General features: G+C 44.9%; 1 long non-coding RNA gene across 1 annotated transcript; it reads right to left on the bottom strand.

Annotated features, from left to right (window-relative positions):
• Positions 1 to 2,319: 2,319 nt before the first annotated feature.
• On the bottom strand, positions 2,320 to 10,040 carry LOC138301971 (uncharacterized). The gene is made up of 2 exons (XR_011205193.1): positions 9,835 to 10,040; positions 2,320 to 2,745 (listed from the first exon to the last, which is right to left on the bottom strand). It is a non-coding gene; the product is annotated as an uncharacterized lncRNA (long non-coding RNA).
• Between the last annotated feature and the right edge of the window lie 16,458 nt (positions 10,041 to 26,498).

Genomic DNA, 26,498 nt, shown 5'->3' with positions numbered 1-26,498 from the left:
ACTTCACCCCATAGTAAATTACCATTAGTGAGTACATACAAACCAGGAATTTAGGCAAACCCTGTAGGATGCAGCATCTGGCTTGCTGCCATTGTTGGTGGATCTGACTACTGGGGGGTAAAATACTGTTAACCATATCCTTGTGCCCCACCACTCCTCCTATTGTCCTTCTTGCCTTGTTGACAAGTGACCCGGTATTGTGACGCGATCACCCTGGGCAAGGTTATCTGGAAATTCCACTGTTCTCTATAAAAGGTTCCAGACTTACCTTGCATACTTTGTCCCTGACCCTTAATTCCTCCTCCTGTACCCTTTATACGCCACTGCTGACCCGGGTTGCCCGACTACTGTCACTGCCTTTGCTCAGGTGAACATTGCCTTTTCCACCTCGTGGTTGAACTCCTACACCTTCATTGTATCCTATAACGGAAAACACACATTAGCATTTGCATTGCCTAGCCTTTACCAATCTTTTCGCCCCTTCGTGTGTTTGACCTCCTTCCGGACCTGCGCAAATCCGTCACCAACTCAACGACTCTCACTCCGATCCTCCCCGTATTTTTCAGATAATTTGTATAGAAACTGACCTCCCCTCCCGCCTCAACTTATCTTGCAGCGGTGCGGGTGTGTCAGAGAAAGGGGAAGGAGGAGCTGGAAGAGCTCTCTTTCTTCCAAACCCCTCCCACCCCAACCGCCAACACCGTTTCTTGAAACCACCCCCCACTGCAAGAGGGACACGAGAAGTGCTACCAGGTTATAGACGCCCGATATAGCTTCAGGACTACGCTGCCTCAGTATTAATTGTTCGCACATTTAACAACTGCAAAATGCAAGAGTGGTCTGAAAGGTAAGAGACTGGCTGTAAACCGGGTATAGACGTCAGGTATGCCTTCATGACTACGCCGTTTCCATTGTTCACACTTCTCAAGGCCGCAGCATGCAAGAGTGATCTGAAAGAGAAGAGACTGGCTGTAGCAGTATTAGTGTTTACACATCAAAGGCCGCTGCCTGCTTCTCCCAGGAGAGAATTGGGCGCCCGCACACCTCGTGGATGGGCTACTTCCATCTTTGTATCCTACAATGTAAAAACACACATCATTAGCATTTGCCTCTCCTACCTTAACCAATTCTCCCCCCCCCCCCCCCAACTTATCTTGCAGCGGTGCTGGCGTATTAGGGAAAGGGGAAGGAGGAGCTGGACGGGGTCTCTTTCTCCCAACCCCGCCCCACCCCAACCGCCAACACCGTTTCTCGTGACCTTCCCCCCCGCTGCAAGAGGGGCAAGACCAGTGCTACCAATATGGATGCGAAAATTGTCCCATAGTGCTCCCCCCTTTTGTCTGATGGTCCCAGTCATTTCCCTCGAACCAGGTTATTGAAGTGCCTGTATGCCTAAATATATATATATATTTTTTTTTAAACCTTTCATGTTGCCCAATAGAGAGTGAACAGTCACCTGACAACACGCAAAGGCGTCACTCATGGAGAAAGCAAAATGCAAGAGTGATTTGAAAGGGAAGAGACTAGCTGTAAACAGGTTATAGATGCCAAATGCAAGAGTGATTGGAAAGGGAAGAGACTAGCTGTAAACAGGTTATAGATGCCAGATATGGCTTCAGGACTATGCTGCCTCAGTATTCCGTGTTCACACCTTTAAAGGCCACCGCCCGCGTCCTGCTCCCGTCATCTTTCTCTTCTAGCTCCTCGTTCCTATTCCATCCTCCCTCAATTCTCTCTATTCTGTCTCTACCTAACCCCTTCCTTGTGCCTCTCTCCCTCTTTCTTTCCCTCCTCTACTGTCTCTCCCGTCCCCTGCTTTGCATTCTCCTCTCCCTTCATTCCTTCCATCTTCCCCTTCTCTGTCGTATCTCCCTTCTCCTTCCTTGTACCCCCGCCCTATTATTGACCTTCTCCCCTGGCTTCCTCTTTCACTTCCTTGTCTTTTTCCTCCCCCATTCCTTCTTTGGCTTCTCTGCTGCCTCTCCTACAACCTCCTTGTGCCTCCCCCTCTCTGTTCTTTCCCCTTCTCTGCGGTTTCTCCTTTCAGTCCTTGCCTGCTAACTTTCACATCTCTCCTAATGCCCCCCAATCGCCATCATTCTGTGGGTCTCCGCATACGCACTTTGAAGCTAAGTAGACCCTACCGCGTGCGTCGAGCTGACTGCGTAACGGGCAAAGGGTTAATACTCTGACAGTGATTCTTAGACCCCAGAGATCGCAGCACCCGAGAGTAGACCGTTCACCCCTTCGCTAAAATTCAGATTTTCCTAGCTTTAGTAAAGGAAAGTCTAGATTTTATTAAAGAAGCGGAGGCGAGTATTATGCTTCCTTTCCTTGCTTTATTTTAAATAGCAGCCAAGATAGAAAACAAAACTACATATCCCAAGAGGCATAGCAAATACAATAAACGATGAGGTCATAGATAATAACCAATGAAAACCATTCAACCACAATAATTATCTTAACTGCGAGCAACAAGCCCTCTTTTCTTGCGGGAGCAGATCAAAGTGGACGGAACAATGGAATAATAACCAAAATAATAGAGAAAGCCATAAGTAACGTGAAAAAGTCTTTGGCAAAGTCCAAGGAAGAAGGAGAAGCCGACTTCAGGTGGATATCACCACATCCGGAAGGCACTATCCGCTGATCGTAGGAGCAGGCAGAAGAACGTTCTTTCAAAGAAAGGGCCTCTGACACAAAACCAGCCTGTTCAAGTCGAAGCGGTTGGTGCAGGAGAAACCGGCACTGAAAAAGAAAAGGGTGGGTTAATAAAAGAGGTGGGATAATACTCGCCTCCGCTTCTTTAATAAAATCTAGACTTTCCTTTACTAAAGCTAGGAAAATCTGAATTTTATTACAAGAACGGAGGCTCCTATTATGCTTGTTTAAAGCATATTAACAACAGAATCAGCCATTGAAGAAATAGGTTTACAATAAAAGGTTCTAAAGGTAGTAACATTAGACCAATCCGCCGATCTAAGAATGTCCTCCAAGCGAGCTCCAGCCCAAAGAGCTTTAGAAGCCATAGCACCTCTAGTGGAATGCGCTCCAAAAGAGGTAGTGTCGACACCCGCAAGTTTCATAACCCATTTTACCCAGCGAGCCAGAGTAGGAGAAGATACGGGTTTATGAGGTTTAGAAAAAGAAATCAGTAACTGGTGAGAGGAGGACGTTCTTAAATCTGCAGTTCTGGCAATATAAACTTTTAAACATTTACCAACACATAGTTAGGGATGCAAAGGAAAATACGGATAATGGACAATAGAAATGTTAGTCTTGGTTCTCCTATGAACTCTAAAAGATACATCCGAAGGAGAAAATTGAACAGAAGAAATATCCAAAGCTCTTACATCAGAAACACGCTTCAATGAAACTAAGCATAGTAACATAGTTAACTTCGCAGAAAGACATTTTAAAGAAAGTACATCATTATCGAACCAAGAATTGAACAAATTTAAAACCAAATTCACATCCCATAATTGCGTATATCTAGGTGTGGGGGGATTAGAAAATCTTACTCCCTTCAAAAGACGACACACCAGAGGATGTTCCCCAACCGGTTTACCATCGATACGAACATGTTCAGCAGAAATGGCGGATCTGTAAGTATTCACCGTTCGATATGCCCTTCCTTGGGAGGCAAGAGATGCTAAAAAGTTAACGATTAGAGTCACATCGGCTGAAAAGGGATCTGAATTCCTGTCCAAACACCAGCCACTCCAGACCAACCAGGCCGACTTGTAGGCCTTGGATGTTCCTGGGGCCCAAGAGTGGCGGATATATTGAGCAGCTTCTTCCGAAATTCCTGGGGTTCTCCAGGCTGACCCGAAATCTTCCATGCTACGAGAGTTAAGGAATGGTCGAGAATCATGTCGTGGGGGCGCCCTTCTGGATCGAGCAGGAGGTCCGGGAAGGAAGGAATTAGGACAGGAAAGTCTACCGATAATTCTAGAACCGAGGGGAACCAAGGCGGGTTTGCCAAAAGGGTGTAACCAATACTAGGGAGGCTCGTTGACGACGAACCTGGGCCATGACTCTGGCAATCATCAAAAAGGGAGGAAAGGCGTAATTGAGATGGGGAGACCAGTCTTGGAGAAAAGCATCTGTATCGAGAGCTTGGGGATCCGGTCTCCAACTGTAAAACCTTGGGAGGTGAGAATTCAGCCGAGAAGCAAACAAGTCTATTGACATGAGGCCGAATTTCGAAGAAAGTTTGTTGAATACTAAAGGGTGAAGACGCCAATCGCTGGAGTCTTTTAGGTAGCGTGAGCACCAATCTGCTATGGTATTCATTTTCCCAGGAAGATATTGTGCCGTGACCGACAAATTTCGGAGAAGGCAAAACTCCCAAAAACTTTTGGCTAGATCTGCAAGGGGTTTGGATTTTGTTCCCCCTAGATGGTTGATATATCTTAGGGCGGAAATGTTGTCCATTTTTAGGAGAATAGAACAGCTCACCTTGTCCTTTGCGAAGGTCTTCAGAGCAAAGGAGCCTGCAAGCATCTCTAAACAGTTGATGTGCAAGGCAGACTCCTTCTCTGACCATACGCCCCCAGTCGAGACGTTGCCACACCTTGCGCCCCAACCTGTCCGACTTGCATCGGATTCTAATACTAGATCTGGGGCCGAGGAGAAAATAGCTCTTCCGTTCCAGGCTTCCAAATGATCGAGCCACCATTGAATCTCTGCGCGAGAATCCTGATCTAAGCAAACGATGTCCGAATACTGAAGGCCTTTGCGGAGATGACGAATCTTTAGTCTTTGAAGTGCTCTGTAATGTAATGGCCCTGGGAATATGGCCTGAATGGATGAGGCCAAAAGGCCCACAATCCTTGCCAAGGAACGTAGGGATAGACGAGAGAGACTGAGGACCTGCTGTAATTCGTGTTTTATACGACATACCTTCTGATGGGGAAGAGATAGAGATGTGGTTTTGGAATCGATGAAGAAACCTAGAAACTCCACTTGAGTAGAGGGAACCAGAGAAGATTTCTCCATGTTTACTAGAAAACCCAGAGACTGAAGTAGACGAAGGGAGATGTGCAAGTGTTGTAACAGGGTATCCCTGTTCTGAGCCATTATGAGAAAATCGTCCAGATAGACGATCAATCTTATTCCCTGAGCTCTTAAAGAAGCTACCACTGGTTTCATCACTTTTGTGAAGCACCAAGGAGCCGAAGCTAGACCGAAAGGAAGGGCTTTGAACTGAAAAATCGAGTCTTTCCATTGAAACTGCAGGAACTTCCTGTAAAAGGAATGGATAGGAATCGTAAAATAAGCGTCCTGAAGATCCAGGCGAACAAACCAATCGCCCTCCAACAGAATGTCCCTGAGATGTAGGATCGTTTCCATTTTGAAATGATTGTAAACAACGTAGTTGTTGAATGGTTTTAAGTTTATCACTGGACGAAATTTCTTGTTTTTCTTCTGTACCAAAAATATGGTGCTGAGAAACCCCGAGGGATGGAAACAAGTCTTTTCTATTACATTTTTTGAGATTAAGGATAAAATCTCCAGATTCATCAAACGCGATTGTTCTTGAGAGAACTTTAGAGGAAGAGGTGGAGAAATTTGGCCGGGAACTTGATAGAGATCTATACAATACCCCTGAATAGTTTGAAGGACCCAAGGGTCCGCGGTAATTTGGCACCAGTTTGTAAGAAAATGGGCTAAACGACCACCTACGGGAAGAGGGCCAAAACACAAATTTCTTACCTGAGACCTGTCCTCCCCTTTGACGGAAGCTTCTGCTCCTGAAGCCTCTCCCCCTTTGGGGGTAGAACTGAGGTCTGAAGTCCGTGGAGTAGATGGAAGAGCCTCGGAAACTGCCGCCGCGGGTGGCGAAACGGCCGGTAAAGCGGCTCCTTCCTTTACCGGCCCTGGCAAAAACTCTAGAGTTGAAAATTTTCTTCATTGAAAATTGCGCCTTATCCAAAGTTGCAAAGGTAGAAACATATCTACCCAGTTCTTTAATAAACGAATCTCCAAAAAGAAGACCGTCCGCCTGTTGACCTTCTTCTCTGGCGGCGAAACTGCCCAATTTAGGCTCTATCTTGAGTAGAAGACTTTTACGTCTCTCTTGAGAAATTGCGGTGTTAGCATTTCCCAGCAGACAAATTGCCCGTTGGGCCCAATTGGATAGAGCTTCAGGGTCAATTTGTGAGCCTTCCAGCCTGGCATCCTCAGCTAAATCCAGGATTCTAGTCAAAGGACCAACCAAGTCCAATAATCGGTCCTGGCAAACCGACCACGCACGGTCGACCCCTTTCTTATGATCCTTACCATACTTAGAGAAAAATAACACCATGTTAGGATCAATTACCGGTGTCGAGGTAATATTATAAGGAAGGGAGGGACGAGGACATTCAGATCGTAGTTTACTTCTCGTGGCTTTATCTAATGCGTGTCTTAAATGACACGAAACATATTCCGCCACGTGATCAGACGGGAACCATTCCGTAGAATTTGGGTGGTGTATTAACTTCGGATCAAACATTGGTTCCCCCAAAGCATCCAGTACTGTGGAATCATTATTCTGTAAAGGATTTGTATCAGACAGAGAAAATGTTTGCCTCTTCTCTAAAGGCCCTTTCCAGAGGTCGTCAGGACCCTGTAAATCATCATCGTCCCCATCATCATAATCAATGTCATCATCAGTATCCCTCAACTGAATAATATTCAAAGGAGAGGGATCTTTTTCCACCGTTTTGGGTTCCTTACGGGGGGAAGGACCAGCCATTTGGGGAGATTCGTCAGAATTCGAAAGTACTTGGGCTTTAGAAAAAGTGCGCTTTTTTCCTCTACCTGGTTCCGCAATATTGGAACCCTGAGAGGACATTTTCTTAAAAGACAACTCCAGCTTTTTTGACATTTGAAGCATAGACGAAGAAACCGCCTGTTGTACAGTGTCCTGAATAAAAGAATTCAGATCAGCCCGTAAATTGTCCATATCAATATCATTGGAATGATCAGCCACTTGTTTTGACATAATAACGTAATCACAATAAGAAAAAATAATAATAATGATAATAATAATAGTAATAATAGTAATGAAGAACAAGGATGCCAGGCAGAAAAACCCCAAATTGAAAAGGAAACTGTTTAAAATTAAACAGTAACCAAAGGGTTAAAATTTTATATGGGCGTAAACAAAGAGTGACCCAAATCCAAGGATATAAAAAAGAAATACAGAAGAGGGGCGTGTCGCGCCTTCCGCGAACAAGCCAAACCTCTCCGTAAACAGCTCAGTTGAAAAACGGAGCCTCTCGAAGCAGGGAGAGGTTTCCGTAGTGACGCGTCTGTGCCGGCCGAGCTCCTCTGAGGAAACGCGTTGAAGCGAGACGCGCTCCTCAGAGAGAGCGGCGGGAGAGCCGAACGTTCGAAAGAACGCTCGGCTCTGCCTGTGAAGCGCGAGGGAAGCGCTGCTGAGGGAAAAACGGCAGAAACGAATCAAGAAAACAATCAGAAAATCTCTACAGAATAAAATAACATACTCTCACGACATTTCCATAACACATGTAAAAACACTCAACAATACCCAAGTAAGAAAACGAAATGAGGAAAGAACTTATCTTGACTGCGAGCAGCAAGAAAAGAGGGCTTGTTGCTCACAGTTAAGATAATTATTGTGGTTGAATGGTTTTCATTGGTTATTATCTATGACCTCATCGTTTATTGTATTTGCTATGCCTCTTGGGATATGTAGTTTTGTTTTCTATCTTGGCTGCTATTTAAAATAAAGCAAGGAAAGGAAGCATAATAGGAGCCTCCGTTCTTGTAATAAAATCCCCCCTTCCCCCAGCCTAACATCTGGTATGCTAATAAGGCCTGCCCCTCGGTGGCGCTGTCCAGTCTGCACAGAGCCTCCATTCATTGCCCTTTGCTCAGACCGGCTGCCCCCGGAGCACTTTTACTGGGCACCTCTGCAAATAAAACCGAAGCCATTTCCAGCCACATTCTCCCATAGGAGAGCTGCCTTTTCAGCTCTTCCATTGACCGCAGAATAACACGGGAATTACATAAAATGTATAAGTAATTCCCAGCGTGTGAGTTAACTACGTGTGCCATAATGCATGACGCGACCAGATGCATTTTTAATATAAATTATTGTGAGAAGTCTGCTTGAAACAGGCGAATGCGCAGACAACAAGTGTTTGTAGCACAAACTATTTGAAATGAGGCCCTCCTCCGCACTCCGTACAAGCCAATTGAATGCACTTAGCAAGGCCTTCGGCCACGCCCATTAATCTTCATAATCCATGAATTGCTGTTATTTATTACATTTTAGCTGTAGGCATTGCTCTAAGATATGTATTGAATTTTAATTATATGCAAAGAGATAGAATTTCACAAAGTCTTTTGTTATGTTTTGTACTAAATCTGTAAAGAAATCTTCATTCGAGTTTGTGTTTTCCTGTCCGTAAAATCCATGTCGTGCTTCTATGTATTGTGAGCAATAAGCAGCAGAAACGATGCTTCAAGGGAGGCATTAGTCTGTAGTGTGCTAATGACGATTCGCGCGCTAAAAGAAGCATTGTGAAGTGTGTACTTCAAAGAAAACAGGCTGGAATGTAGAAGTATGTGTATAACGACAATGCACGTGATCATTAGAATGCGCACCTCATGCACAGGTTGCAGTGTAATATTAACATTTCTACAGTAAAGAAGCAGAGGCCAACACCACAACGATAATGAACCAAGAAGTAAATCAGGAAAATGCCGCAACTCGGTGGCTGAGCTCCTTTCAAGGAGAGCCCTGGAGTCCTGCAGGGCTATCTAGCAGAGCTTTGATCTTTTCAAGAGGGCCTATCTTGTGTCTCAGTAATTGTCCCGGTAAAAGCAAGACTCCCCGGCACGTCAAGAAAGGAGTCCTTTTATTATGAGTATGTAACACACTGGCTGCAGTGGTGGAATGCGTTGCGATAGGCATCCTCCGTCCGTGCGCCATGCCCCAGTGAAACAAAATAGTTCTAATGCACGCGGCCCACATCCCACGGCCAGGGGACAAGCTCGCGGCCCGTTGAAAGGTCTGATCTTTGCTTAAGCAGCGCTGAATACTTGTTTTAAATGATTGACTGAAAGTTTAGGAAGTTATGGCTCCAATCTTGGTTGAAGATGACAGGAAGGGGTTTTGGGTTACCTGAGGCAGACTCGGGGATTAAACGAACAAAGCCCCCTCAATGTTATCCAGATTCATAAAAGGCAGTCATCATGTCACCGGTTCACACTTCTGCGACAGCGAAGATTCCTCATTACGCTGTTTGCCATATTAATCTTACGTTACAAATATATTTGGTGATTTTATATCATGTTTAATTAACTGATTGAGGGCTCCTGTGTTAAAATGGCATCACATTAGGCACGCAGATGAAATATCACGGGACCGGTGGATGACAGGACGCAAGAATCAAAATCAGCGCTCCAAGGAGAACAACAATGCATTCCCGGCGATGCTGCTGCCTCGGTGTCTCCATGACCACTCGTAGAGCTCGACTCAAAATCGAGCGGTGTATTAAAGCCAAAACGGGAGGCGAGCGAGCGCAACTGGAAGAGGCGCGGAAGGTTACATGTTTAGGAACCAGAAATAACCAAGCTTGGCCTCCCCAAACCCTCTAGCTACCGCTTCTTTCTTTCTTTTTTTTTTTTTTTTTAAATTTTTTTTTATAACTGTCTCACGACGCCATTCCTCCTCCGTAGACGGCCCCCACCTCCCCCAGGTAGAGACCTCCGCCCAAGCATTACATGCGACGTCCAGTACTCATCTTTATGACTGACGAGTATCGCCACTTCAGCGGCACCGCGAGCAAGCAGCCGTCAGCCACGTTTCTCACTCACCGGTTTTCGTAGCTCGCAGACATTCTTCAGAACGGTCCTCTGAAGAATCGCCATGAGAAAGAGGGCCCCGTGCCAGGCGCCCACAGTTAAATACCTTCCCAGCCACATTCCTTTTGTTAAATTTATGACCGGGCTGGACCCAGTGTCCCATTTCCTAACCAGTAACCTTCCTTGCCTGCCTTATCTCCCTCCCTTACTCCTGCCAAGTCCGGGTTCTGCTCCTTGGGGGATGGCCTCCACTAAGGCCCATCGTCCAGCTATATCCCCCCCCGAGGGGGGGGGGGGGGGCTGTACCAAGGGGCAGACTTTGCTGCAACTGAGGTTAGCAGTACTGGAATGCTTCTGATGGTGGGGTCACCCTGAATAGAGAGCGTTGCTGTGCAGTGATAGTCATGGTTGGTTACGGTTCGGGATATTGCTAGTTGTGCATAAGGCCCCTGCTGAGCAGCAGAGTTTGAAAACTCTAAGTTAATACCCACATGAGTAGGGGGCAGCTGTGCTGAAGGGGAACCACCATTGTAAGGTGTCCACAGTCTTGAACCAAGAGAGCATACTGTAAAATAAAGCGGCATCACATGGATTACAGTCAGTCCCATATTTCATTGCCCTACATAGGTACCATCACTGTTCGCATCTAAGGGACGAACAGTGCCTGTATTCTACTCAAGACGGGAAAGCTGACAAAAGTCAACCACGCCTCAATTTTGAAGCTAGGCGTGCAACAAGAGCGAACCATGGGTATCAGCCAGATCCAGAGCATAACACAGAGACACAGACAGCAACTGCTCTGGAAACTACCCAGCTGGCCACGCGTATAAGTCTCCAAATAATCAATGGCAAAATAGACTCCTTGAACATTCGCACTGACCACAAGGCAGCGAAAATGGACAAACAGGCAACACGTATCACAGCAGCGGATGAGTGAATACCTACCACTGAAGAGGAACTGCTAACCATGAGAATGAAATCTCTCAGTTCTAGCAGTGATTCAAGCAAAAAATGAAGATCTTGTAGCCCGATCATGCTGCAACAATCTGCGCGTCATTAGGGTTCTGTAGTCAATCAACACAGGGAAAGTGGAGGTGTATATGGAGCAGATGATCACGTCGCTATTTGGCTCCAACAATCTGTCATCTCTGTGGGTGATTGAGTCGGCGCACAGATCCCTTGAACCTTGATCACCGCCCGGGCCCCACTGCATCCCATTATAGCAAAACTGGTTAACTATAATGACCGTGAAATGGTGCTTCGGCTTGCACAACATTTGAAAGATTTAAACTACCAGGAGACATCGATTGCTTCCTATCCAGATTTCACAGCAACAGTAGAAGCTGCGCAGAATATGTACCGATTATCAAGCAACTATAGAAAGCAGACATCCTGCATGTAATGTTCTACCCCGCGCATCTTCGAGTTGAAAATGGAGAAAAAACGAAGACCTTCACAACAGCCAAGGCAGCTAAAGAATTCTTGATTTCCCTCACAACTCAGAAAATAAATCAGCACATGAAAGACAGTGATGAGGCGGAGCTTCCGCGCAACACCAGTCCTTAGCGGCACCACGACGAGTATGAACACTGAGCTGATGCGAACCTTTTAGCCACTATGGTTGACTCACACTATCTGTAGCAGGCCGGACTGTCAGTAAGACCCCACTGAGGTCTGTTAGAAGAATGGAGATCCCGGCCACCTCCGCTTTGCGGGAGGAGCAGTGGGATCCTGGCGGCCCCCATTACATGAAAACCCCATTGCCTTTGATAAGTATATTGTTTTTGTTTGTGTTGTACTTTCAGGACGAAATGTGTTATTTGATGTTCTTTCGTAAAGGGTCTCTCTTTATCAAGTTGGGACTGCTGAAGTGGGTGGGGGCCAGGTTGTGTGTTTACTGTTCAAGTCACCACCGTCATTTAGCCTACTACATGACTTTTGCCGTAGTACACCCATTATCCATATGGACACATAACATGCTTGTTAATGCTAACTAAATGACTAAGCACGAGGGGTACATAACCTTGTTGACATGGAATATAAGAGGGCTCAATAGCCGAAAAAAATACGACAGGTCCCTGCATACCTAAATAGACATAAAGTGCAAATTGCCTTTTTCCATGAGACACATCTAACACACAGCACTGAACAGGCTATTGGAAACAGATGGGCGATCTATCGACGGATATCATCATTATTGTCATACTCCAGGGGGGTAATGATAGTGGTTAAAAGGGGAGTGCGGTTTACATTGGCCCATACCGTGGTAGATGAGCAAGGCAGATTGGCCATTGCACGGGGGTATATATGGAGAACACCAGTAACATTGATCACTACCTGGTATATATGGAGCACACCAGTAACATTGATCACTACCTATGGCCCCAGTGTGGATGATCCAGAATTTTATGAGACGGTCTGGCGCCATGGCCACGCTTTGAAACCACAAAATATACTATGGGGTGCAGACCTCAATACATATTTAGACCCCACATTAGATACATCTGCCATAACAGAATGGCATGGAAAACAGGCAGAAGGGGTCATAAGGGCAGGGTTGGAGGAATATGCGCTCATAAATATATGGCAGCTATGCCACCCAGTATGTTGTGAGGGTTCCTTCAGCTTGACAATGCATGGTTGGTAGTCCAGGCTGGATTATTGGTTGCTTACATGGGAACTGAACACATGGGTGCATTAAATCTCACATATGCCCAAGACATTATCAGACCACGCCCCTGTGAAGTTGGAACTGTGCCTACCCTCAACACTCCCCACCTCATAATCAGGGAGATTTAAGCTGTCATCTCTTTTAGACACTGGGATAAGAGCGGCTATTACAGAATAATTTGCAACTGATGTGGGCTCAGTGGAAAGCAAGGGAGCCCTTCAAGGTCATGATAAGGGGCATGTATATGAGCACGCAGGCTGGTATTCTGAAATCCATCTGAAATCAATTAGTTCAAACTGTAGATATATTGTGTACACTGGAGAGAGATTATGCTGGTTACTTGAAACCAGTCACTCTAGCAGAGACTAGAGAACATCTCACTACTTATGATGAGCTGGCCAAACAAGGTACAGTCATATAGCACAAGAGTATGGTGAGGGAGGTTGGCCCGGTCAGAGCCTAGCAGAAAGACTAAGAATGCCGAAGGCCAAGATCATACAGTGGAGATAATCACTCCTGATTCGACGGAACATTACGTCACATCTTCCATTCTCCAGGCATTCACACAATACTATCAGAAACTATATAGCACTTATGTGCCGCCCACAGAGACTGAGAGCAACCCTTATTTAGATGATGTAGCATTGGCATGGCTATCCAACCGGCGGAGGGAATACCTTTTACAACCCATAACAATAGACAAGATCAAAGACACAGTTTGTAAAATTCCACATGGTTAGGCCCCTGGCTCAGATGGGCTAACTGGGGAATTCTACAAGGAATTGGCAGACCAGGTAGCTCCGCACTTACATGCCATGTATGAGGAAGCGTACATTAATCAGCAGCTGCCACCAACCCTGCGGGAAGCCCTAATTGGGACCCTGTTAAAGACGGATAAAGCAGCTGAAAATTGAGTCATATAGACCGCTCTCCCTCATCAACATGGATGCCAAAATTCTGGCCGAAATCGTAGAAAAAGATAAAGCTGGAAAGTTTATGCGCAAGTTAACTAATAGAGAAATTGACCTGCAATTCATCCTCAGACTGTTAGATGCCACTAGATTACACCTGACATATCCCCAGCAATTTGCTCAAGAATTTGCGAACTAATATGAACCGTTACATGCAGCACGGATCCTGTCACACGGAATGCACAAATCTCATCCTAATAGACTTGTCGGTTAAACCACTTTCTAACTCAGACCATCGGAGGCTGGATAAATCTCTGTGTGTGGAGGAAATAGAGGCCCATGCTGGCCTTCGTCCCAGAAAAATACCCAGTCCAAATGTCTTTCCTTTTGAGGTATTTAAGCGATATACATCTCACATCACTCCTCAACTCTTAAGCATATATTAGGGAGCTCATGAGACTGGGAAGCTAGTTCACAACTTGAGGGAAGCAATCATATTTGTGATGCTAAAACCAGGAATGCGCCTCGTATGGGCCTAGACTCTTAATTAATTTAGGAGCCAAAATATTAGTCAAGACATTAACGTTATACATACAAACAAATAAACACTGTCCTTTCAAACTAAATAAGAGAAAAAAAGAAAAAGTAATCTAGAGAAAGATCAGTCTTGCTGATTCAAGAACCTGCACCTTTTGGCACTGTCAGTCACATGAAAGGCAGATTCATGACCTGCGGTAATGAACCCAATTGGAACAGGACATTAGTCCTGTGCACTAGAGAATAAGCAAACATCAATCCAATCCTTGTTAGCACGCATTCAAGTAAAAGATTTTTATTCATTCAGGAGACCTCATCCTTGTGTTTTGTGATGCCTCACAGAAACACATAACCACATACAGAGAGTGTTCAAAACATATCTTGAGATTTTGGATTACCATGAATCTGATTACCTTAACCAACAATAAATATAAAAATCTAATCTTTTTTGATACCATTACAAATCAGACCACAACTAACAATTATAACAAATCTATCCGAATTAAAGTAACCAGTCAACCTATTGACCACAGATCAAATGGACAAAACCAAAACGCTCACATGCAGTGTAATTTACAACTCCATACAAATCCTCACCCTCATACTAAAAATGCCACAATGGACTAGTACAGTACCACAATCACTCACAATTCATTCTGCCTTACTAACACTCACACTCCTCTGCTAAGGAACAATTCTGGAATGGTGGAACACCACAAATAATCCAGTTTTCGTTTGGCCATGGAAATCGAAGGGTGCAAACAAAGTTCAGAATGGGGACAAAAATGATCCTGAAGTTGGTCTGTTAATTTATGTGTACTCTTCCCCATATGGTGCTGTGTTTTAAATAATCTGCATGATAGTCAAAACACTCATAGCATCTAGATAAGGGTAAGTGTTTTTCTCAAGAGTAGATGAGGCAATATGTCCCTAAAGAGAAGATTCAAAACATAATTTCAAAATATAGTCAATAATGAAGAATGACTCAAAAAGTAAGTTTCAGATCAGTAATTTAGACAAACCATGAAAACGTATTAATATTTTAAAGGCCAGTACAGGAAAATTAAAATTGCAAATGCAGCAGCAGTCGGTATCAGTAAACGGACATGGACATCAATTGCCATTAAGGCTCTCAGAGCTTAAGTAAACTACAACATTAAGCAAAAACTGAAAAATAGTCTAAGGGCTTGATTTAGATTTCAGCGGATGGCTTACTCCGTCACAATGGCAAAATATAAATCTGATAGGAAATAATAGGATTTATATTTCGGGGGATGGGATATCCGTCACCCCTGTGACGGAGTAACCCGTCCTCGGAAATCTAAATCAGGCCCTAAGTCCCAAAAGTACAGCAAATCAATAGAAAATCGAACAGCATCCTTAGTAGAAACCTAAAAGTCTGTCTCACTCCCAAATTCAAAGGTTTCGATAGCTAATATCCCCATAAAATGATAGAAACTGCAATGTCAGGATGGCATGCAATGGCTGCACAGATGGGTCAAAAGCAAAACGAGGTGACTGGACTAGTTAGTTCTCAGGCTGGAAGTTGGATACCGGTAGGAGTAGGCAGCTAGAGTTCCCCTAAAACCATCCATATATCATTAAACCAAAGCACACCTGGGAAGTCTTAAGTTACAGTGGGGGCTGCAGACACTGTTCAAGGGAAGAGAGTGCTTTTAAATCTTGTGAATATGGTGTAAAATAATATGTATTGAGAAAGCTTATGGGTTGTGCGCCCCCCTCATCCTGCTCCCAATGATTGAAGAACCAAGCCTCAAGATCTGCTAAACACCCCTTTCATACACGCACAGATTTTACAGGAGTAAGCAGTGTTAGGAAGACAAACATGCAGAATGCAGACATGGGACAGTACATTCATATTCTAAATAAACAAGGCTGGAAAGAATGATGGTGTGTGCGCCCAAAGTATTTACATTTGCTTTTTTAAATTCATACATACGCTCAGGGTATTTTATAAAAAAAACATTCCCTAGGGTGTCCCTTTAAAAAGGAAACATGCTGTCAATTCTCATTATACAGCCAAAAGCAGACTTTAAAAAGAAAAGCAGTGTGCTGCTCTCGTTGATACCGCATGATCCACCCATGTGCTAAGTCCATTCAGGCTCCAAACAACTCAATGGTGCTGGAATCATTTTCAGAGTGGGAGTGCTGCCACCAGTCTTACATGGTGAAGTCATAGGGGCTGTGAAAAATCCAACCCTCAACTGAGAATAGGTGTAACAAATGAGCCACGCCCACTCAGCAGGAGAATGGTAAGGATGTGGTATATAGCTGGAGGAGCATTTGGAGCACACTGTCACACATAAATTACTAAAGCATAGTGTTGTAGTAAACTCCCATTTACAGACAGCAAATGTTTCAATGAAATGGCCACTAAATTTGCACAGACATGTAGTTTTACTGATTAAACCCTGTAGCATTCAAAGAATAATCTGTGGAAATCGGGTTACACAAATATTTATCATTTGCCAAGTAAAGTACCTTGATTTGTTTTGATCGTATTAAAATCTTTGTTTCCATTATACTTAAAAAACACAAAAAAGTGCTTCAAATGTGGTTTCTAACTGCTGAAATATCTTGAGTAACTTGGATAGCTTACTCTCAGGTATTTAATTTTTATTGAGTTAGAAAATAACTTACATTCTACAGTCTTTCGTTTGACACTAGCTGTACCCCAACAAGATTGTCACATAGTTCCCTTTACAAAATTCTCTACCTTTGCAGTCAGGAAAAAAAGTGAACACCAATCTCCATGTTAAAAGAAGAAGCAGCAATCTGACGGAAGACATAAGGGCTGATTAAGAGTTTGGCAGACGGAAACAACTGTCCGCCAAACTCCTGACGAGGTGGTCGCTGTCATGTGGTCATCCTGCCCGCCGGACCCATTACTACTTTCCCACTGGGCTGACTGGCAGCCCAGTGGGAAATGGGTGGCAGCATTGTCGCTGGTTCGTATTAGAGCCAGCGACAATGCTGCAGCATGCAGGGGGGCACCAGCACCCTCGAAATGTGCACTGTCTGCACAGGAGACAGTGCACATTTCAAGGGTGCTGGACAGGGGAACCCCTGCCCTTGATCTCTGCCAGCCTTTTCATGGCAGCTGAACCACAATGAAATGGCTGTCGGAGAATAAGGTTGTAATCAGCAGGGCGGCACTGAGTTAAGCACCGCCCTGGCTGATTGCAACCTGCACCGCCGTCAGCCCGTCGGGATCTGACAGCAGGGAGGGCGGGAGGTTGGCGGGTCTGCCACAGCCACGGAGGTCCGACAGCCATCGTGAGGATGGTGGTGTTCAGACCGACAGCCTCGTAATCTGGCTCTCAGTGTTACATTGGACTCCTGTCTTTGAACACAAAGCTAATGTGGCAAGATAACAACAACATTTAGAGACACCTTTATTTCTCATTCTGAACTCTATAATGGTTATTTTTGAGGTGCTGCAGCAACTTCCCTCCCCCCAGTACACTACTTTTAAAAAGTAGACACAGTATGGCATAACAAGAGCATGCCGCTGATATCACAGTGCCTTAATGATCGTGTGCCTGAATCCAGGTTGGAGTCTTTTCCAGATTGTTGATTGAGTACCAGTAAATATGTTGAGGTCTTCTTCACATTAAATATACAGGTTACATCACTGTATAATAAAACAGTTATTTTCATACGGTTCTCTTCAATTGATTCCAGCAGCATAGCTTTTACCAGTCTTAGATGAAAATCACTTTGCTGCAGTTTTGGCCTCCAATAGATTGACCCCAAGTGCTTTATAATGACAGGAAACAAATCAGTCTTTAGAAATTCAAACTGAGTTTTTCCTCTAAAAGCAGTCAGATCATTTGTCTGGGCAATCTATGTAATTATTCATTTAAGGTATTCCAGTACTTTTATTTAAAGCGCTGTACAGAAGTAGCAACATCATTGGTGGTAAAGACATTCAAGCGACAGCCAAGCTAAAAAGTAAAACAGGTAGACAGCAGGTCCCCCTTTACCACGGCTTTAAACAACAACAAAGTAGTGACAGATCTTGTAAATAAAAAAAGGATGGTATCACAGCAAGGGAGATGGTCCCTTAGACGGATGAAAGCTTGAAGGAGCACACAGGTCAGGTGAGGATAATAAACACGGAGAAGCAGAGTGAAAAGAACCACTTTGACCTAGTCAGTGAACTGCTCTGCCACCTCATAGCTCCACCGGCAAGTGAGGCTGATCTGTTCTCTGAACGCTGACCTTTGTCAGGAGTTCGAGGCCCTCCTCCACCCTCAGGCTTCTGCCTGCGCTTCATCCCTGGTGTCTAGTGGGGGAGCTCTGCTAGGCTGCCCTCTGCCTTCTGTTCACTTTTTTCCTCTTTCGCCTCTTTTTTCTGTGTGCTGTTCCTATTGTGTTCAGTTTCCTTTTGTGCTCCTCTTCCTCATTTTTCTCCCCTCACTCCGCTCTCTCTCTCTCCACTCTCGCTCTCCCCTGCCGCTGCTGCCCCTGCGGCCCGTTCCCTTCTCTCTCTTGCGCTCCATCCCTGCCACTGCTGCCTCTGCGGCCCGCCCCTTTTTTCGTGCCTTTTTCAGCTCTCACCTCCCAGCTGCCCTCTCCTTCCCCCTTCCCTACTTAATGGTGACCTGAACGCGACCTGCGCCCGGACCCCTGGTTCTGCCACCCGCCGCCTCTACACAGCAGCTGAACTCATCACGCTCAACCCAGGACACAACAACAACTGCAAGCAAGCAGCTCTAGGCAACACACACAGTCTCTTCAGCTGCTTCCGCTGCCGTCAAACCTGCATAACCACCAAGACCAGGGACCCAGTACAACCCCCCGCAACAACTCACTGAACCCGAAACCCCTGAAGTGCATCCTCCTCAATGTCCGCTCCCTCCATAAGCACGCCACCGAAATCTAGGACCTCCTCGACAGCACCAGACGGACATCGCATTCCTCATCAAGACCTAGACCAACAAACACCTCAGGCCCAGACATTGCCATTGCCATCCCCTAGGGATACAAGATCTCCCGAAAAGATCATCCCAGCTGCCCGGGGGGGGGGAATCACCACCTGAACACACACTCCGAAAACTCCAAAGAAGCCACTAACCTGATGGAACACCTCCACTACAAGCTACACACCAACCCAACATCCACCATCATGGGAACCATCATTTACCGCCTTCCCAGACGTAGCACACCTTTCACCAACTCCATCAGGGACTTTATCTCTGCACAAGCCATCGCAGTCACCAACTACACCCTGCTGGGAGACCTCAACTTCCACCATGGGAAACCACAAGACCCCAACACCACATCCCTCCTAGACAACCTCCAAAACATAGGACTTCGACAGATCGTGACAGAGCCAACACACTCTCTCAGGACACACCATCAATTCCATCTTCATTACAGGAACTTCCGCTACCTTCAGCCACATCAGATCCTACTAGACCTCTTGGCAGCTTTCGACACAGTCTCCCATCACACCCTGATACGAGGACTCCACGAAGCCGGCATCAGATAAAAGTCCCTCGACTGGATCCAATCCTTCCTCTCTGGCAGAATGCAATGAGTGAGACTGGCCCCCTATCTCGCGGAACCCACGCACACCACCTGCGGAGTGCCTGAAGGATCCTCTCTCAGTCCCACGCTGTTTAACATCTACATGGCGCCCCCTCGTCACCATCGTCAGAAGCTGCGGAGTAAACATAATCTCCTAAGCAGACAACACTGAACTCATCCCCTCCCTCTCCAACGAACCAGACAAGGCCAGACACAACTTCCACAAGGGCATGAAAGCAGTCACCACTGGATGAGAGACTCAACACAAACAAGACCGAAGTACTCATCCTGTGCCCTCAGCCCAATGCATAGAGTGACTCCTGGTGGCCACCCACCCTTGGAAACCCACCCACCCCCGCCAGCCAAGCCTGCAACATCGGAACCATCATGGACCCCGACCTCAGCATGAACCTTCAGATCAACTCAGTCACCTCCACCTGCTTCCGCACCCTCCTACTCAAGACCTTCAAATGGATCCCCCTCGAGCATAGAAATACTGTCACACACGCCCTCATCACCAGCAGACTGGACTACGGCAATGCATTCTACACCGGAATCAACAAAAAGCTCACCCGCAAATTACAAAACATCCAGAACGCCGCTGCCAGTTTGATCCTCGACCTACCCAGACACTGCCACATCCCACAGCACCTACACACACTGCACTGGCTCCCCATAGAGAAAAGAATCACTTTCAGAATCCTCACCTACGCACACAAGGCCCTCCACAACTCCAGACCTGCCTACCTTAACCAGCGACTCAACTTCTATGCACCCCACAGGACCCTACGCTCAGCCCAGCTCTCTCTTGCAGAAGTACCCTGCATCAGGAAAACCAGAACCGGAGGACTCTCCTTCTCCTACCTTGCTGCCACTGCCTGGAACGCCCTACCCATCCACATCAGACAAACCACCTTCCTCCCCAGCTTCACGGAGGAACTGAAGACATGGCTTTTTTAATCGACCTCTGGTACACGCTACAAACCTCCCAAGGACCCCCCCCAGCGCCTTGAGACCGTAACGATTAGTATCTGCTCTTTATAAACTCTGATTGATTGTTTGCTGCAGCGTTTTAATTGCAAGGATGCTTGATTTGACTACCTTATCTACCCCTACTTGGGCATTCATTGACAGTTGGTCACAAATAGATCCTAGATCGTCAGTCCAGGCACAGTGAGAGTTATACGTTTTCCACTCACCACTGGTGCATATTTCAAGTTTTGGGTGCATTCAGTTTAAGGTGGCCCCATGTCATCCATTGGTCAACGACCTGGAGGCAACTGAAAATTTTGGATTTTTCAGTGTTCTTGGGATTTCTCAATTTCAGAAGTATGTGTAGTTGCAACAGGAGGAGCAAAAAACATTGATTAATTCTAGTAGTGATTTCAAGTAGATGATGAAAAGTGTAGGAGAGCCTTGAGTGACACCTGCTTTAATGCTGCAGGGGTTTAAAGAGAATGGAAGAGGTATGGGTGATATTTGGTCTATTGCTTAGGTAGGATGTGATCCAAGCGAGAGGCGTGCCATATTCCGGCTTCCTTGAGTCTTTGAATTACTGTGTTATGATTAACTGTGTCAAAGGCTGCTGAAAGGTTCATGAGAAGTACAGCAGGAACCGAATTTTGATCTATTGTGTTTGAAGGTCATCTCAGTTTGAGATGAGGGCTGATTCAGTGCTTCTTCTTGAAAATAATCCTGTTTGGAAATTGTCTTCAGTTAACTGCTGTTCTTTCTATAAGTTGCCCAGGAATGGCCTGTTTGGCATAGGTCTTTAGTGTTTGGTTTTTAAGTGTCAAGGTTAGTTTTCTTTAAATAAAACATATGACTTTTTTAAGTCGTCTCAGAAAACTCCTCTTGTTAAAAGTTTTTAGATGAGTGTCCTGACTGGGGTGGCTGCTGAATTTGTTAAAAACTTGTTGAAGATTTGAGATGGACAAGGATCAGAGTGGCAGCTGGCTGGCTTGCTCGCTTTGACAAGATGCAGAAATTCAGATTTTGAAGTAGTGTAGAAGCTGTGTTAGCTTTGCTCTGGAAGGATTTGTTGTGAATGAGTTGGTGCTGCTAGCTTTTTGTTGGTTAAAAAAAAATCCAACATGTTTGCTTTAGTTGTGTAATGATTTGCCAGTTATTCACAAAAATCTTGAGAAATGGAATTGGTTTGGCTTGTGGAATATGGTGGGCATTTTATAGAATTCTTTATTACTACATTTTTCATTGTGGATTTGGCTGGAATAGTATAGGTATTTAGGGCCAGATGTACAAAGCAGTTTTCAAGTCACAAACGGCGAATTGGCCCGTTTGCGACTTGAAAAATGCTATTTGGGATGTACAAACCCCAAACTGTGATTCAGTAACTTGTTACCGAATCGCAGTTTGGGTTTTGCGATTCGGTATTAGGCAGGGCGTGACAAGGGCATCCCTTCCTAATACCGAATACAGATGTTATGTATGATTGTTTTGTGACTGCGAATGCGGTCGCAAAACAATCGCAGTTAGCACCAGTTTCAAACTGGTGCTAACACATTCGGAAACTGGAAGGGGTCCCCACGGGACCCCTTCCCCTTTGTGAATGGTAGCGAAAATATTTCTTCAGAGCAGGCAGTGGTCCCACGGACCACTCCCTGCTCTGAAAAAATGAAGAGAAACATTTTCATTTTTGATTTTGAAATGCATCTCGTTTTCCTTTAAGGAAAACAGGCTGCATTTAAAAAAAAAAACTGCTTTATTTAAGGCAGTCACAGACATGGTGGTCTGCTGTCTCCAGCAGGCCACCATCCCTGTGAGGGCGGCCATTCCCCATTGGGTCACAATTTGTTACCTACCCAATGAATATTCATGAGGTAGGTCATTTGCAACCCCATTGGGAATTGCAAACAGTGTCATTGACATTGTTGTACATCAGATTTTGCGATTCGCTAATTACGAGTCGCTCTGATTCGCAATTTGCGAGTCGCAAGAGATGATTTTTGTACATGTGGCCCTTAGTTTTTTTTAATAAATATTCTGTTAGGTCTGTGTTGGAATAGTTTGTCTTGAGGGTTGTTTCTTTTGAGCTTATTGTGTTGAAGGTTGCCAGATTGTTTTTGTATGTTTTTTTAATTCTGCATTCATCTGAGAGGTGTGTTTTCTTTTGTTATGTGTAGATGTTTTCAGCGGAATTCAGCGGAATTAAGAGATCAAAGATTAGAGTGTATTTCAGAATTTATTGTGACAAGATTTATGTTGAAGGTAAGCTGGTTTTCTAATTCCTCCAAATTCAGCTTGTTCCAAGCTAGATATATAGGTGCAGGTAAGATGTTCTTACCGGAAGTGAGTTATGGTATCTCTTGTGGTGGAAGGCAACCAGTTAGTGGCCTGACCATGTGACTTGAGTAATACTCACTGAGACACACGTGTGCTGCTGGATCTTCTTGTGTAGGCGAGACTGCTAGACTCCGAGTCATTCAGTAGAAGGGTGTTTCCTCTGGTCTCTGGCTGCAGAGCACGCATAAACGAATGCAGTGTGATAGAGAGAGACAGCATTGAACTGCTTCAAGAAGTGTTGCAGCTCAAGACAAAGCAAGTCAGAAAAGTGCCTTGCCTGGAAGACACATTCCCCAGGCACTTGTGGACAGAGGTGAGGTCATCTAATCTCAGCAGCATGTGCTTAAACATACTAGGCTGCAATAAAGAAGTGTAGTGGCGTGCGGGGTGACACTTTTTATGATTTCTTTGCTGGTGCTAACGCGTCCCTTTATGATAATTTATTTCACATTAGGACTCGTTTTAGGCCAATTAATCTTTTGACCCAGTTGAGAGACACCTTAGGACGAGATAGCTAATCAATATATCTCAATCAATACGTTAATAATGTCATCAATATTTATCACGACAATGCATTAGTCAAAGTCATTAATCAATTCAAAAACGCTACCGTGAACTTTCAGCCATGAATAACCACACCATTTTAGTAGAATTTTGTGAGTTTTATTCCCTATTAGTTACAATCTAAGAGCAGATACGTTAACCTCAAAACTAAGAAACATAATAGCATAGTCACAATATGGCAACTTTGATCAGATTTCATTAAAGCAAGAATCACAAACATTAGAACATAACATGGCGTGAACATAGATCAAGATTGGCAGAGTGTCAATATTGCGTCAGTTCAACAAAGCATATTTTCGGTCGTTTGTCTATTTGCGTCAGTTTAGGTGAACACCTGTCCTAACCACTGATTAGCATTAGCATGTTGGGCTTCATGCAAAACAATTTAGAACACCAATTTGGAAAACATTTAGCTAAGGTCTCTGTCAAAAGTAAGCAGTTGGTACCTAGAAAGGAAAAGCAAAGAGACAAATTACAAATGCAATTGTCATAATTACCCTCCAAAGATTAGGTCAGCACACAGGTTCAGTCTTCGTCTTCAGGACATCAGTCAAATCGCCATCAGTCAGGACTCAGCTCTGGGACAAAAGGGCACTTTCCTCATAAGGAAGTAAAGTGTAAATGGGCAATCTAAGGGCGAGGATGGTTTTAATAAATCTCAAGTCACCAAACAGAGTGACAGAGTTTCTGGATAAAATCAATAGCATTCCCTAACCCACCTAAATGACCTTTCTGTGACATGGGTTTGTATCCCTTTTTCGTAGTACATTCCCCCAAAATTCTATTGGACACTTGCTATACCCCACTATCTTCAACCTATCGTATAACACATTAAGTAATCCTAATCTTCACCCCCTATTGGTTTACAAGTCTTTGATTGGTCTTCGTAATTGACGTCTCCAGAGGTGGCACGTCCGGTGTGACTTCATCCCTTGGTAAGTCTTTGCACATCTTTTGGTCAGCAGTTCCATTGTCTTCACCGGTTTGAATGACCTTGTACATGACATTAATCTACACTGTTTCAATTCATTTATAACATATATTCCATGGGCATAGAAAATATGCTTGAGAACGGATCTAACATGGTTACATTCATCTTCCAAGTTTGAAGAAAAAGAACAAACAGGGTCATGGCCCCTTGTGAGTCGGCACACTGAAAAATAGAAAAATGCATTTAATATGAGAGCCAAACAGCTAAGCTTCGGCTCATGCTAACTTAAGGCCTATGAGGTTTCCAGTACAGATTTAATAACACAAATGTTAGTTTAAGCTCATTTGAACGTAACATAAACATTTTGATTATCATTATTAGTTTGCGTATACATTGGTGGCCACTCTTCGTGGTCACAATTCAAGCGCACGTTTAAGCAAAATCGCTATTATTATAGTTTCTATGTGGCATCATCACACCTTAATTCATAAACATTTCATGCTAATATAGATTATATAAGCTACGCTCTCTCACTGGTTCTGGACTGACCAAGGTAAGGGCGACCCTTTCCAGTAGCCACGGTGCTGATGATAGAGTAACACCAGGCAGACCGTGACCTCCAGAAGGAGGCCCAGAGGAAAAAAAAACAATCCTGGTAAAAACCTCAGAAGCAAGGAACTCCTAAAAAAGTAAGAAAAAAGAGAAGTGTAATATGAACTGGAAACAGCAAAAACTACAGACAAGAAAAACAGGAGACGTCCAAAACATCACCGGATACAGGAGCGAGGAGCACCATCAGAACGGAAGTGTTTGCAACGCACAGCACAGAAGACCATCTGAGCTTATATACTGGCAAACAGGAAGTGACATGCAGGAAGTTCCGAAGACACCATGTTGAATTGGGAAAAGGCACATTAGAGTGAATGGAAAAGTAGCCATGGTGTAGAAAAGGAAGCAAAGCATGCAGGGAAGGAAACAAAGGCTCCTGTGAAGAAGAAAAGATGGCTAATAGGGAAACCACAAAGAAATAGAAAACAAGAGAAAAGAAAAAAGACAGAAAAAATAGGTAAGAGAGATTATAAGGGCAAAAGGCGAGCACAGCGTGACGCAGCACCCAAAGAAAGATGTACTGGTCGCCCTGTGGACCGAAAAATAGGCAGCGGCCCGGAACGCGGCTCTAAACGTGACCCGCAGCAGAAACGGACGTCCAGGACACGGACCACTGATCTGACAGCAGTCCACAAGTGGAGCGCTCGAGGTCCACACGGCGTCACACTCCGATGCATGGGTGTTGCAGCCAGTGGAAGGCTTCCACATAGAATTCTGGGAAACCCCAAAACAAGGCTCACCACCAAAACCAATCTTTTTCTATGAGATGGACATGGCACTGATAGATTTTGAGGTATAGGAACTTCTGTCGAAAGAGGCTATTGACAAGTCCATACTCTACCCCAGGGGTTTCCTGAGCAATATCTTCCTGCTGGAGAAAAAAGACAAAGGTTTCCACCTGGTCATCAACTTACGGGCATTCAGCGAGTGGGATACAGACATTTCAAGATGGAGGGCATTCACATGCTCAGGGACCTCCTCTTACAAGGGTATTGGATAATACGGTTGGATCTCAAGGATGCATACCTCACGGTCCCGATCTTTCCCCCACACCGCAGGTTTCTGCAGTTTATATGGAGGCAACATGTATTTGAATTCTAGTCTTTCCCATTCGGAATGTCATCAGCACCCTGGTGCTTCACGAACTTGCTCAACCAGTTGTGGAGCACCTCAGGACTCAAGGGGTACGCAAGATAATTTACCTGGATGATATTCTCCTGATGGATCAGTCTCGCTCCCAACTTCTGTGTCACGCGAACATGACTATTGTTTTGCTCCAGGAACTGGGGTTCATAATAAATCGGAAGAAATCAGAGCTTCCCAGGCTTCCCAGGCTATGACCTTTCTGGGTTTCCTTATAAATTCAGATGCGGCCTCTTTCAGCCTTCCAGCCATAAAGGTATCCAAGATCAGGAAGGAAATGGGGAAGGTTATGAGAAGGGACAGGATCTACCTCAGACAGTTGGCCAGAATTTTGGGGCTCCTGTCGTCCTCAATTAAGGCCATTTTCCCGGGACTCTTTCATTACAGGTCATTGCAGTGGTTGAAGGTGCAGCACCTCAGATAGGGAATGACTTACTCCGACTTTACATCC

Source organism: Pleurodeles waltl, chromosome 6 (genome assembly GCF_031143425.1).
Source record: "Pleurodeles waltl isolate 20211129_DDA chromosome 6, aPleWal1.hap1.20221129, whole genome shotgun sequence".
NCBI lineage: Eukaryota > Metazoa > Chordata > Amphibia > Caudata > Salamandridae > Pleurodeles > Pleurodeles waltl.
Note: the sequence above shows the minus strand (reverse complement) of the source record. Positions and strands in the feature narration are given on the sequence as shown.